Raw genomic sequence first — 13,621 nt, forward strand, 5'->3', positions numbered from 1 at the left:
GCTTTTTGCACAAAGACTTCCCTGTCGTATTTCTGGCTGATGGCAGAAGTCTATTAACAAAATTAAGTAACAACCTTGCAAGATTATGAAATATTAATGCATTAGGGAATAAAAGAAAATAGGCTTCAGCCAAAACAAAAATAACTCACCTATGGTGAATGTGAGAGTGGTGAATTCATATGTAATTTGTTGTAAAATACTAGAACGTGGTTTGGTGGTTTAGAGAGAAATATATCTGGCAAGAGGGAGATGGTGCCAACCCAGACAAAGAACATGGGACCTAAGAAAATTTTCTCCTTTTAAAAGGGTCATGAAACAACAAGGACATTGAGTGAACTGGTTGAATCCAGTCCTCCTTTGACAGAGAAGCACCCAAATTCACATTGAAGAGGAATAAACTGCAAGACAAAACACAAATTGCATTGGATGTATATGGAGGTACTTGGCTGAACTCTGCTATGTCTGGACTTCTGAGCCACTGAAAAGGTCAGCTTAGATGGATAGATCCCACCCCTTTCAGTTTCACACTCTAAAATTCAGAAAACAGTCCAGAATTTAGAACAACTCTGCATGACAGCACAGGGAACGACCAAGAAACAGAAGGTCATTACCAAGGGTTTTGTTTTGAGGATCAAGGGATAAGTACAGGCAAACAAATACCTACTGAAAGGATTATATTAGTGTACTTCTTCCACTAGTTAAAATATTACTGGAAAACAATTATTTTTCTTGTCTCATATGTATCTATTCATCCATCCATCCATCTTTCAGTTCCAGGTAAAAATGAAACACACTGCACACTGAGTGGCAAGGAAAACAGTGTTTTCCCTCTGGTGTTCAAGAACTGGCATCCTTGATTCATTAAAACTCACCAGAAAAGTGTTAAAGAAGTAATTGAAAATAAATATTATACTTATTTGAAATTACAAACCACTTCACACTGTTAATTAGTTCAGCAAGCTGTGTACTTTTACACTTGCAATCACTCACAGAGATGAGATTACTGCTAAGGCAGACTCAAAATAAATATACATGCTAATAGATGCCAAAAAATTTAAAAATTAGGAAGAATGTTTTCCTCGAATATCTTGAAGATATTGATTTGTGAAGAAAGAAAACATTTCCCTAAACTTCTGGGAGTACTAAGGAATAAAGGTAATTTCCCACACAAAGCAACATATTAAAATCTACAAATGAATATTGGAAAAAGGGTTATTTGTTTTGGTTTTTTTAATACAGGAAAAATTAAACATAACTGCAAGAATGAAATTATAAGCAATATTATTTAGATAATGGCAGACAATGTGATTATCACATTATTAAATTGGGTCACTATTAGATGAAATTTCTCTGTGACCTATTAGCAATAGCCACCCTTTCTTTACAATTGCATAAAAACAAAAATAAACTCATCAAGGAGAGATTCTCACCAAACTTTGTAGAGTGTCTTCCCTTTAAATAAGAGTAGAATAAAATCCTCAGGTCTATTTAAGAGAACACAAAAGCACATTTTATTGTTTATATAAACTCCATGAAATCTTTAACTCAAGATTCCAAGTAAGTTGGCCAAAAGCAATTTCACAACCTTTGCAATAACAGCCTGATGACACCAAAAGTCTTCTTGCAATTAAAAATATAAGTTTCCCAAAAGTGACTATTATTTATGGGCTAAATGATTTGGCTGTCTCTAGAAAACTTTTAGAGCATAGCTTGTAAAAATTATTTATTCTGATCAAATAAGAAAGAATTACAAGATGAATTTTTAATGTCTCTCTAGTGCAGGACATGGAGATATAGAGAATATTCCTTCCTACACCTACTTCCCTGATTTCCTATGCCAGTCACAGAATGATTCTACAAGGTCTCCACAAAAATGTACAGAGGAGATGCTGCTGTTGCCTGCATTTGAGATTGATTATTCTGCAGCTTTCCTACCTCTGTAATTCAGGGAATGTTTGAATGACTACTCTAGTAAAAATGGTTGCAGAATATGTAAGGTCTTTCCTGCTTTCAAATGCATGAAACATCAGCATGGTGCAAGTGGTAATATTCACCTAATAACCTAATATTCCATGTCTTTGGCAAGCTAAGAAAACTTTCAGCTTCAGTAAAAGTACTTCCACTGTTTGTTTGCTTTCCCCAAGTAACTAAAGTAGCATCCTATTGGGAGCATCAAAAAGAATGTGGCACCTGTTTTACTGTTTCAGAAAATTACCACAATAGTCACTAAAAGTGTACAGTAATGACCTTGGATATGGTTGATGCCAATTTTATTACACTGGCCAGTGACCCAACTTTCTGTTGATTACCTTTATTAGGGACATCTTTCTTCAATAGATAAAATTAGAATAACTTTTATAACAAAAGAAATCTCAATTGTATATTCTAACTTTAGTTACATTTGCTGATAACTCTGTTGTAATATTCAGAGAATTAAATGTTATAAGGAAAAATGTTTATGTTTATATAAATTCTGCACAGAGAAATTCTTTTTTATGCACAAAATGAGCTTCTTTCCTATTGTTATTAACATCTCTGTAACAGATACAGCAACAACTCCCATTGAGAGACCAAGGCTGCAGCAATGCCCAAATTATTCTTTGAGCAAGAGACCAACAGGTTCATTAGCACCTGCAGAAATTATGCTATAAGCAACTGTGCATAGTGTTCTTCCAGTGCCAAAAAACTTGAATAAATGGTGCTATAATCTTCCTAGATGTTTGTAATATAAAATGTTGTAAACTACATTTGAAGTGCAGCTGTCCTTTTACTTTTTTCCTTTTTTATACTAATGCTGGATGGTAAAAAAGCATAACAACACAGAAAAACAAATTACAGGGAGCTATACAACAGCAAATATTCAAAATAAAAAACTCTAAAGCAGCCTACTATGTTGAGAACCCAGTTCCAAGAGTTTGGAATAACTGGGGAAAAACCAAACTCAAAGCATGGGGACAGTCATCAGTGGGTTGGGGCATCTGGCCACAGCTGGCTGCTCTTGTCCAGCAACACCCACCCCAGTCAGAGAGGCTGACACAGGGGAGAGGAGCCTCCCACTGCAGAATTGCTCCTGACAGGGTGGGACAGGGGGCTGCACCCCAAGCACCAGCACCAGTGAGTGAATCCAACCCAAAAGGACACTTAAAATCAAATTTAAATCAGTCATCTCCTATTAACCCCAGTAGTCACAGCTGCAGTGTTTGACAGCAACACACCCGGCTTGACTTGCCTTGGCAACCAGAAAGTCGCTGAGTTTGCAGCATTTTCTGTTAATTATATGGAAATCATTAATTATTCTTTAACATTTCCCCTGAGACTGGTAATTTTCAGGTGCTATCTAATAAATGAACCATTCTGGTTAGCTAAAACATCTTGGCAAGCTCAGCATTAACACCAACACACAAGCCCCATAAAATCCAACCACCGTGGCAAGTGGCAACTCCAGATGCACACTCATCACTGAAATTAGGTCACACAAGAAGGAAGTTCAGCTATCTCTGTTTCCTCTTGAATATTCTACACCAACTGCAGTGCTGTTTAAATTATTACTGATTTATGCCATCCTGTGTTGGGAATGCAATTTAGAGCTGCAGGTTCTTTAATTTCCACTGGCTTGTAATTGAAACAGGAGAGTGCCCCACAGTGCCCTAGGAGAGCCCCCAGCAGCAGGGGTTTGCAGGGATCTGATCCATAAAGGAGAAGCCTGTCCCTGTCCTGTATTCCTGCCTGAGCACAGCTGAAGGGAACTGACATTCCACCTGCACTCAGAGGACTCTTCCAGCTAAAGCACCACCCTCCTGCTGGTACCAATTCATCACTCTTAAAATTATCTACACAAGGAAACCAAGTTCTGCTCAGAGCAGGGGATGACACATCGCTTGTTTGACCACTTTGAGAGATAATAAAGAACCAAGGCATGGATAGATGGATATTGCACATATGTATTTCCTCTCACTGTAAAGAGCATGGATTTGATTTGGTTCACTGGCTGAAATAAAAAGTGTAATACAGTCAGCAACCTCAGTAGTGAGATGCATGTTCCAATAATAAAAATCAGCAAAAGTACATACAACAGTATGTAAGTGAAGAAGTAATTCCTTCCTGGTTTTATTTTATACACAATTCAAACTAACTGTGCCAGATATCACCTTTACTCTAAAGGTTATGGTGTAGATTCCCTCAATATAATTTCTCACATGCACTGCCTCAAGACAAGGGAAAAATGGCATAAAAACACTGTGTAGGGTTGTCATTAAAAAATTCAACTTCAAGCACAGCTAACAATCCTTAGCTGTCACATTTACATGTAAAATAGTGAATTGCAGCATGCAGAATAACAGATTTTTAATTATGTCTGAAAAAAATTACTCCCCTTTATTTGATACATCATACAGTGACAGTGAAAAACAGTGAGAGACACGTGCACCTTCAGTACACATTTAAAATATTAATTGCAAAGCACAGCATATTTGGCAACTCCTTCACTGCTACTTCCACTCAAGTGTAAAACAAGATTACTGTGAATTCTGATGTGCTATAGTCTCTCCACCTCAGGCAATGATCTTAAACCTCATTAGCTGAGTAGGTCTGTGTGGGATCAGGACTGAAAATGTGCAAAGAGTCAAGATTCAGACCTGGAGGATATTTGTACGTGAGAAGAATCCAAGCACACAAATAGAACATCCATCTGCATATCTCTAATCCCCTCATTAGGTACAAGAACTGCACTTTCTTTCATACACCAGAACAAACACCATGCTGAGACTTTCCCCCAAGACTTGTAGAAATCAATTGTTCTGGTTTTTATTTTTTGGTCTATTAAACATGATTTCACATGATACACACACTGACTTTGTACACTGTTTGTCCACTCTAAAACACTCTCCCTTTTTCTGCAATGCTGTGGGATGAAATCAAGTGAATAAATGCAAAGGCAAAGCTGTAAATGAACTGCACTGGACATTCTCTCAGGATATTGCAAATCAGACAAGACTTCCTTGCCACTGCTGCAAGACAGAATAATCTTTTTTGATGCAAGCTACCCAGACCTGCAATTCAAAATTTTATAACTATATACCAAATTATTCAAAACATTAATTACTTATTTGTCAAAATAGAGAATTTTTTACTTTTTCTGTAGAACACAGAGGCTCTCTTCTCAATTATTAAAAAAAAGTAAAATAAATTTATCTTTAGCCTTCCTTCCAGCATTCTCTGCCAAATTTAGCTATGATTAGACCAATGTCATTTTTAGAATTTCATTGCTGCCAAACAGTTGTTAACAAAAACTGCAGCAATTCATATTTGTTCCTTTTTAGTTACACTCTAATATCATTTAGCACTTGTCCATTGCCTCTCATGCAGTGCTCTCAGCTTTTGCATTTTTATCTATTTATGTTCATCCTCATTACTCCCTTGTTGATTAACTTCCCTTTTTAATCATATTTTTTTAATCCAAAGTAGTTCTCTCTCACAATTAATGAGTTGTATTCTTTGGCATCTAATGAATCAGACTTGCACAGTTCCAATTATCATTGTTCTTCTTGCTTCAGCATTTCCTCCCACTCCATTCTCTCCAAACTGCTTTCAAATTCCCATGCACAAATTTATATATTAAACTGAGAAATATGCTATGTTTACCCTGTGACATTGACTACACTGTATTTTTGCATATCAAACAAATCTACCATAATCACTTTTAGTTCAGAGATCAGTGACTTAAAGTAACAGTGGCACAGCAAAATGAGGGTCTTAGCAAGCTAAGGAAGCTGTTTTTCATAAACCACTAACTAAAGACTTCACACCATCTTAATAGTTATGACATCATCAGTTCTCTCCTCATTCCCAAGAGGAATAAAAAGAGAATAATCAGTATGTCAGGAAATCTGCTACATTTATTCTGCTCATCTTCCAAGACATCATCTTCTATGGAGGACAAGAAAAGCATGTGGTCCAGGACAAACAACACCCAGCTTGAAAGGTGGGCTGAGGAAAAAGGCTCCCCAGGAGCAAACTGATGACCTGAACTAGAAACAGCTTTTCACGTCTTAGGAGCTGAGGTAAAATAATATAAATATGTTTCTTGGAAACTCCCCCAATGCATGTTTTCAGTGCAAAGTTCAGATTCTTAGCAAAGAATTCTCTCAGCCTTCTTTTGTTTTCAATTTTGAAAAACTATTGAAAAAGACAGGGAAAAAATAAACAAAAGCAACTAAACAGGGAAGTTTTACTAAAGTAATTGTTCTTGTTTTCATAGAAGCACAGGTGTGCTAATGTATTTCATAGGAGTGTCTGAGGTGGAAGGGACCCAGAAGCATGATCGAGCCCAGCTCACACACAGGGATCAAACTCACAACCCTGGTGTTACTGGGCTGATCATGGGGTCACTGCAAGGGACCTATTTTAATTTCCAGTCAGGAAAACCACATTATTACTGAACTAAGTTTCCTGAGGGTTTATCTTAGGTTCTGTATTCCCCAGCTGCTAGATCATGCTGTGCACATACTTAACATCTAAATGTATGTTTTGTGAACAGAGGCTGCACCTCAGTGATGAGGAAAGTAAAATGTGTGTGCAGGGATGTACACCAGCAGTCAGTTTTAAAAATGTCATGTTGAAAGGGATTATTAATGCTGTAACTCCAAAATAATTTACAGATACTTATTCCCCCTTCTATGAATAAGGCTTTTAAGTGTTCAAATCACTACTGAAAAGAAAATTGGGTACCCTTGAAAAATGTTATTGTGTATACAGTAATGATAGTTTTCCCAAAAGTTGATAAAATGGGGATTTAATTATGCAGGTTCTTGTACATCAGTAACTTGCATGTGAGTAAGCTCTCTGCATTGTAATATACATACATAATATACATCGATAATACACAATTATAATTGAATGCTTGTAATTATTTTCAGGATCAAAGCCCTTATTAAAAATTCAAATTAAAGTGTTATAATGGTAGTAGTCATGATGGACTTGCATATGGATATAATGAAATTAAGCCCTGTAATAAGTGGGATGTTTTGCATATACAATTAGATAATCTTAAAAAAATGATCAGTGTAGGGCTGACAAGTGCTAAAAGAAAAGAGATTAAATTGTGATATTACTAACATTTAGTAGGGAAGTAAGAAAAATGACAAGAACCTACCAAATGACCAAAGTGGTAGAAAACCTGAAGGCACAGGATGGTTGCCTGTCTCTGGGCTAATGACCTGAAACTAATCTCTGGGTAATGACCAACACTGCAGCAAGGAAGGAGCTCATCCAGCCTGCTCAGTGCACCCTGGGGACTCTGCCTGGCTAAACTGAAGCTTGTACCTGAGCTGAACTGTTTGTTCTCATTCCTGCACTCTGCAGGTTTCTCATTTTGTTGCTACACTCAAAAGATTTAACATGTTTTCTTTCAATATTGCCAGGTCAGCATTGAGGTAATCCAATAACTACAGCTCTATGGAACAGGGGTGTGATTATTACAAACTATTTCCAGTGCAGAAGATTGAGACTAACAAATATTCTCAACTGATGTGTTACAGAAAATCTGCAGGGGAAGTTATACATGGCCTGAATTCAGTGTCAGTAATCCAGAAGGCAAAAATATGTCAAAGCATTTGAGCTGTGGTACCACTGACGCACCAGCCTATCCCTCCTGTTGGGAACCTGGACTCCCATGTCCTATTTAAATCACATGCTCCTCAGCAGCAGGGCTCTGAGATGCTCACAGTGCACTAAATTTAAAGACCACTTCTGCAAAGAAGCTCCAGACATGTTTCTCTGTTCCTAGGGATAAAGTAACACTTCCCAAACTCTTATTTCATTTTAACTGAGACAGCAACGATGCCACAACGATGTGCTCAAAGTCAAATATACTTGTACTAGTACTAACAGCAGATTAATCATTGAATTTCTTTAAAAATAATGAAAAAATAATGTACTATTAAAAATAATGAACTATTTCTATCATTAAAACACTAAAAAAGGTGTCTACCACCAGTATGGCATAGCTGACACGGCAATGGCAGAGGGATGTACAGGTGACAAGCCAGATTTCAGATGGATATTGATTTTCAGGTGGGCTTTTCTCAGCAGGCTCGTGCTGCAGGAAGCCCAGGGCATGTCCAGGGGCATGGGAAGCACCTGGAGCATCCCCCAGGCTCTGGGGGTCAAAAGGCAGGGATGGCTGCCAGCCTTTCTGCATTAGACACTGAGGAAGAGCTTTTGAAATCTGGGGCTGTAAGAAGTCATAGAAACACAGAGAAAAAACTACTGACACAAATACCACCAAAGACAGGCACAACCAGTGCTTAGATTTGCTTTCTGCCTTAGTAATAAGGATTAATACTTGCTTTTGTGGAAAACAAAGGTTAAAGACACTTAGAGTTACCACTTGGGTATAACTACTTTGCTTAAGAAGATTATACGCTGCAATTTGTTTCAAAATTTCAAGCATGCATAAGAACATAAACCTAGAAACTAAACTAGGTCCACCAGGGAGAACTGGAGAATTGTTTCTCTACAAGATACAATGTGTAACATTCACCCAGATCTTAGGAATGTATGTTTATTATCTAGTTCATGCTGTATTTCAAAGAGCATCCACCATCAGTATCAGGAAACAAATGAAAGTGCAGATGAAATGTCATTGTAAAACCTACAAAAATCATTGCAAATTGCAATTCTATTCATACACCAATTTAACACTGTGTCTGTCACTGCTGCATCCTCCTAAAGGCATGGCAGCACTGCACATGTTTTTTTCTAACAACAGCAGTCTAAAGCTTTTGTTTGGTTATAAAGTAAAGCTTTTGAGCATTATTACTTAGATAAAAACTTTAACAGTGTATAATGGATTATTTTTGTAGTATAAAATGGTTTACTGGGTCGTTTCCTGCAATAGCTCGCCCATGCATTAATTTCTTGAATCTATAAAAATGGTGTCTAGGTAATTTTTCTTGTAGCTTTCTTTGAAATATGACTGACTCAACACACACATTTAGTTTCTTCATAAGTCTCTTACTAAATTTTTTTCTTTTTTTTTTACCTAATCCTGCCTAGTGCAGAGAAACAGCTTCCACACTTGTTCTTGCTAAGAAGGGATGGAAAACAAGATATTTCTGTTGTACTCTTCACGTGTTTTGAATGTTTTTCACCTTGAAAAAGCATGGCTTAAAATAAATAAATAGATAAATGAATAAATAAATGTTCCTACATAGGTGGTGAAAATTCTGGAACTGAAATATTGGATTATACTTATTTTGTGTCATTAACTTTTGCAGAGAAGAACAGTCCCCCAGTCAACACTCAACAGATACAACAGCTACAGTTAAGAAGCAAAGATCTTAAATTAGATTATAACTATGGGAACACCAGCAGATTCAAAATGGGGGCTGAGGCTCCCTCACCAAGAGTCCTGCAAGACAGCCACAACTGTTCTTTTAACTCTGTTTATCAATCTGTAAAAAAAAAAAGCCATTTTACACCATGACTCCTGTTTCTCTGGAAATGACAATGGAAATGTGCCTTGTAATTCTCAGCTAACAGTAAAATTCAAGGCAACTATTAGCTTTAAGTTCAAATAATAGCAAAATGTAGAACAGATTAAAGAAAAAAAAAAAGGATAAAAATTCATATAAGCACAGTTTTATTTAGCATCTAGAGAGGGCAGGAAACACTAGGAAAAGTAGGCTCCTTTTCTTCAGGCTCTATTTATCTGGGTATTGATTAGAGTGTGTTCTCTCTGCTCAGACATGCTGGGAACATTTTCCTTCACATTGTGCAGTCCAGAAAAGAACTACTGAAGAAGAATTCGAGGATTAATCAGTGTGCTAATTGAGGTTATCTAGATAATGACAGATGGGAAGAACATACTAAGCAAGTGACTGTGGCAGTCATACTCATCTGTTAAAACCAAAATTAATGGATACACAAACTTAAGTTCACTTGCTCATTGATTTTTATCCAGCTGCAGCAGACTATAAAAGAGCTATCGGGGAAAGTTATCCATTAGCTGTCAACTCAGAATGCCTTAAGAAGCAATTGCTAATCCTCCAGTGATATCTCACTAAATCCTAATCTCTACAAATTGTTCTTGGAAGAAGCATTAGACTGGTCATCAAATCGGGTTTTTAATGCTTCTTAAGGCTTACTCAACCTGTAACCCCTTTGGAGATCATACAAAGTACTAACATATTCAAAAGCAGATAAAAGAAATAAATCAGATGGATATTGCCAACTGCACGTCTCCACCCTCCTGCAGTTCTGTGTGCTGTGAAATAAAAACAAAATGGGAAAATTCACCATTATAATCATAAAATAAAAATTCCTAGCACTCATACAAATTAAGATATTGCTTTTGTTTCAAATCTGCTTAACAATTTAATCTCCCATTATAAAAGGGTATACAACACTTATTAACTGGTGGAAATAGATTCATTAAAATTTCAGTGCTCATTTCATTCAAAGATTCATTATTTTTCTCATCTTATTAAAATCTTGGTTGTCTTATCTAGAATTACATGACACAGCCACTAAAATGGGAACAGCTACATCAGTATGAAGATGATATAAAGTGGCAGATTCTAAGACTAACAGCATTTTAGGAAAGGAGGAAACAGTGATGCAGCTTGGGAAAAATAGAGAATAAGGGTATTGATTTCATTATATAACTGCAAAATTATTAAACTCTCATATGTTTAAAGGAAGCAAATAATTTTGCTTCCCAATGTCACACAAGTGGTTCAATTGAAGATTTTGGATTAGAGGTCTGGATAGAGCAGAGAGATGAAAACTCCTGACTGCAGACAGTAATCCAAAAAACTCAAAGTTCCCCAGTTGGGACAGGCACAAGTTATGGTGGGTAAGCAGAAATGATCAGAGAAACAGAAAACAAATGGCTGGCAGGCACAAAAACAGCAAGACAACTCACAATGAAAAAAAAAAAAAAAAAAAAAAAAAAAAAAAAAAAAAAAAAGAAAAAGAAAACTGATGCAAAGGGATCATCTATTCCATCTATGTACCTTACAAACAACAAAAGGAAGAGTCATATTAGACCTCAGGAAAACATTCAAACTTTCAATAAGTGAGGGCTGCAAACCACTAGAAGAGAATGGCCTTTATGGAAGCAAAGGGAGGTTGGAAGCCACACACTTCGGTGGGAAGTGCAGTCTTAAGTCACACCAGCTCTAAAAATAACATTTTTTTGTCTATAAGAGGCAATTGAGGATGATGGTTACACAGTAAAAAATAAGCAAGTGGGCAGACAGATTGATTGACAAAAATAGATTTTCAACACACAACATTATAGACCCAAGCTTATTAAATTAACATTTTACCAGCATTCTGCATTTTCAGAGACCATTCTGGGCAAATTAAGGAAGTTTTGAAATTCCTTTGTTAAATATGCTTTGAAAGGATTAAACTACAGGTTAAAACATCACAGAATTCTTCACAAATCTGAAAAGAAGTTTTAATTAAATTGTGTCTACTATTTGATGCAGTATCTCAAGAACTAAAGATAGGCAAATGTTTCTAATAAAGAAAAGGAATGGAGACTAAATCCAGACAACATTTTTGGCAGTGGTGATTGGAACTGAATGGGGCTCTGGGATAGGTGCAACAGGAACCACTGAATTCTCTTATCAATGTACAGCAGGAGTTTTACTGCATGTGGCCTGGAAAAACAAATGCACTCATCCATAAAGGAATATGCTCTACAACTGCAAATTAAAAAGGATCCCAGTATCATCATGAACAGAATATGGTGCTACCTCATATACAATAAGATGTTCTATTTTTCAAACAGAAATAGCTGTATTGTCCTTTTAAATACAATAATGTTTTACTTTCTCCTAAATGTTGAGAAATATTGAGAAAATGCAAAAGGATTTTTCTTTCAAATGGTTTTATTCTTCATTTAATTACCTGCTCAGGGGAATAAAGCCAATACAAATTAACTGATCAAAATAAAGCTTAGTTATCTAGGGAACAAAGGCAACCTACTGTATTTCTTAAAGTTCTTTCACAGTGCATTTAAATATTTATTTGAATAATAACTTCTGGAAATCCACGAGAACATCAAATATAGAGGAAGAAAGTGTCCAAAAGGTGTTAAATCATAAAAGGAAGAACTCTGGCAAGTTTAAATTATTCCTGAGGAAATCAGAAGAGACTCATAAAGCCCATACAGCATATTTTTAACTGAAAAATGGACCTCTTTTAAAATCATGGAACAGTGAAAACATCTGTATTTCAGAATACATGTTCCCTCCACTCAAATTTACTATTCTACTAGAATTGCAAAGTACCAGATAATGATCTAACAGGAAGAGAGGCAATTAAAAAAACACAGCTGTATAACTGTTAAAAAATACAACCAACCATTTTCTTGGTTGAAAATTGAGACCCATACCCACAAACACAAATTTCCAAGGTGAGAGAGTAGTGGTATGGATATCCCAAAGAAGTGACATATAACCAAGGAGAAGGTGAATTAGAGTGAGTTAAGGACACATATGTTGAAGAGAGGACAGCATGGTTTAGCCTCCTGTCCCTGTGATGTCTGGGGCCCACAAGACAAATCCAGCAGCTCTAAAAAAAATGTATTGCAAAGGAAAGGAAGCAGAAGTTTCTTCTTTTTTGTTTCTTCTTCTTCTTGGTTTTAAGTGGCAGTTTTTGGTTGAATAGAGGATCCTGCAGTGCAGGTAACAAGTGTTTGGTCATTGGGTCAAAAGTAAAAATAAGGTAGCTGTTAGCTTTTAATTGGACTGTTTGGCTTTAAAAGACCTGGTAACAAACAAGATACAGCTCCATTTTCTTGCTTTCAGCTTGTTAGCTAGAAGTGCTGTAGCCCTCACTGTACTATAGATAAAAATTAATAAATAACCAAGTCCAAACACAAAATCCCATCTCTCGTGACTTCAATCCCAACTCTGACTAAAGACAAAAAAAAAAAAATAAATCCCAAACAAAGAAAAAAACACTAATAGGAAACCATATCAGAGCATCATTGGCATTCTCTCCAAATCAAGATATTGAAGGAAAAAAATCATCAGGAGACTGATTCTCCATCAGACTGTTCTGACTGCTCCTCTGCCAACAAATTGGTGTTTATCTGGAGATACAGCTCTCCTGTGGTCAAGGTCAAGCACAATCAAACTGTCAAGAAGTGTGAAGGAGAAGAAGTCACTTATTGGAAAAGCTGACTACACAAATTCATCTCCTTGAGCACCATGCAGTGCTTAGGAAAATGCCATGTTTAGGCAGAATGGCAATACCAAGAGTGTAAAATAAGGAATTGCAACACAGAACTAGGAAGACAGATCAATATCACTACAAGAAAATACACATTTCTAGGGATGATTTTCAAATATTTTATCCCCATGCACTCTTATTGTGTGAGGTTATTTAAAATTTAGTCACTTAAATGCAACGATCATGGGAAAACTATCTTGAGGAACTTGAACATTGATAAGGTGAGATAAGTCTTCAAACTCTTCCTCACAAAATCAGGAATGACTCAGAAAAGAGTGGATAACCTAACAACATTCTACCTGATTGATGCAGGCAAATACAAAAAATTCAACTCCACTGTGGCCACTTAAAAGATCACAGAACACAGTAAATG

The 13,621-nt window shown here is 36.4% G+C and overlaps 1 protein-coding gene across 1 annotated transcript in view; it reads right to left on the reverse strand.

Moving 5' to 3' along the window:
- NRG3 (neuregulin 3) overlaps positions 1-13,621 on the reverse strand; it is a 337,142-nt gene that overhangs the window by 306,465 nt on the left and 17,056 nt on the right.

Source organism: Erithacus rubecula, assembly GCF_903797595.1.
Source record: "Erithacus rubecula genome assembly, chromosome: 9".
In the NCBI taxonomy this organism is placed as follows: Eukaryota; Metazoa; Chordata; class Aves; order Passeriformes; family Muscicapidae; genus Erithacus; species Erithacus rubecula.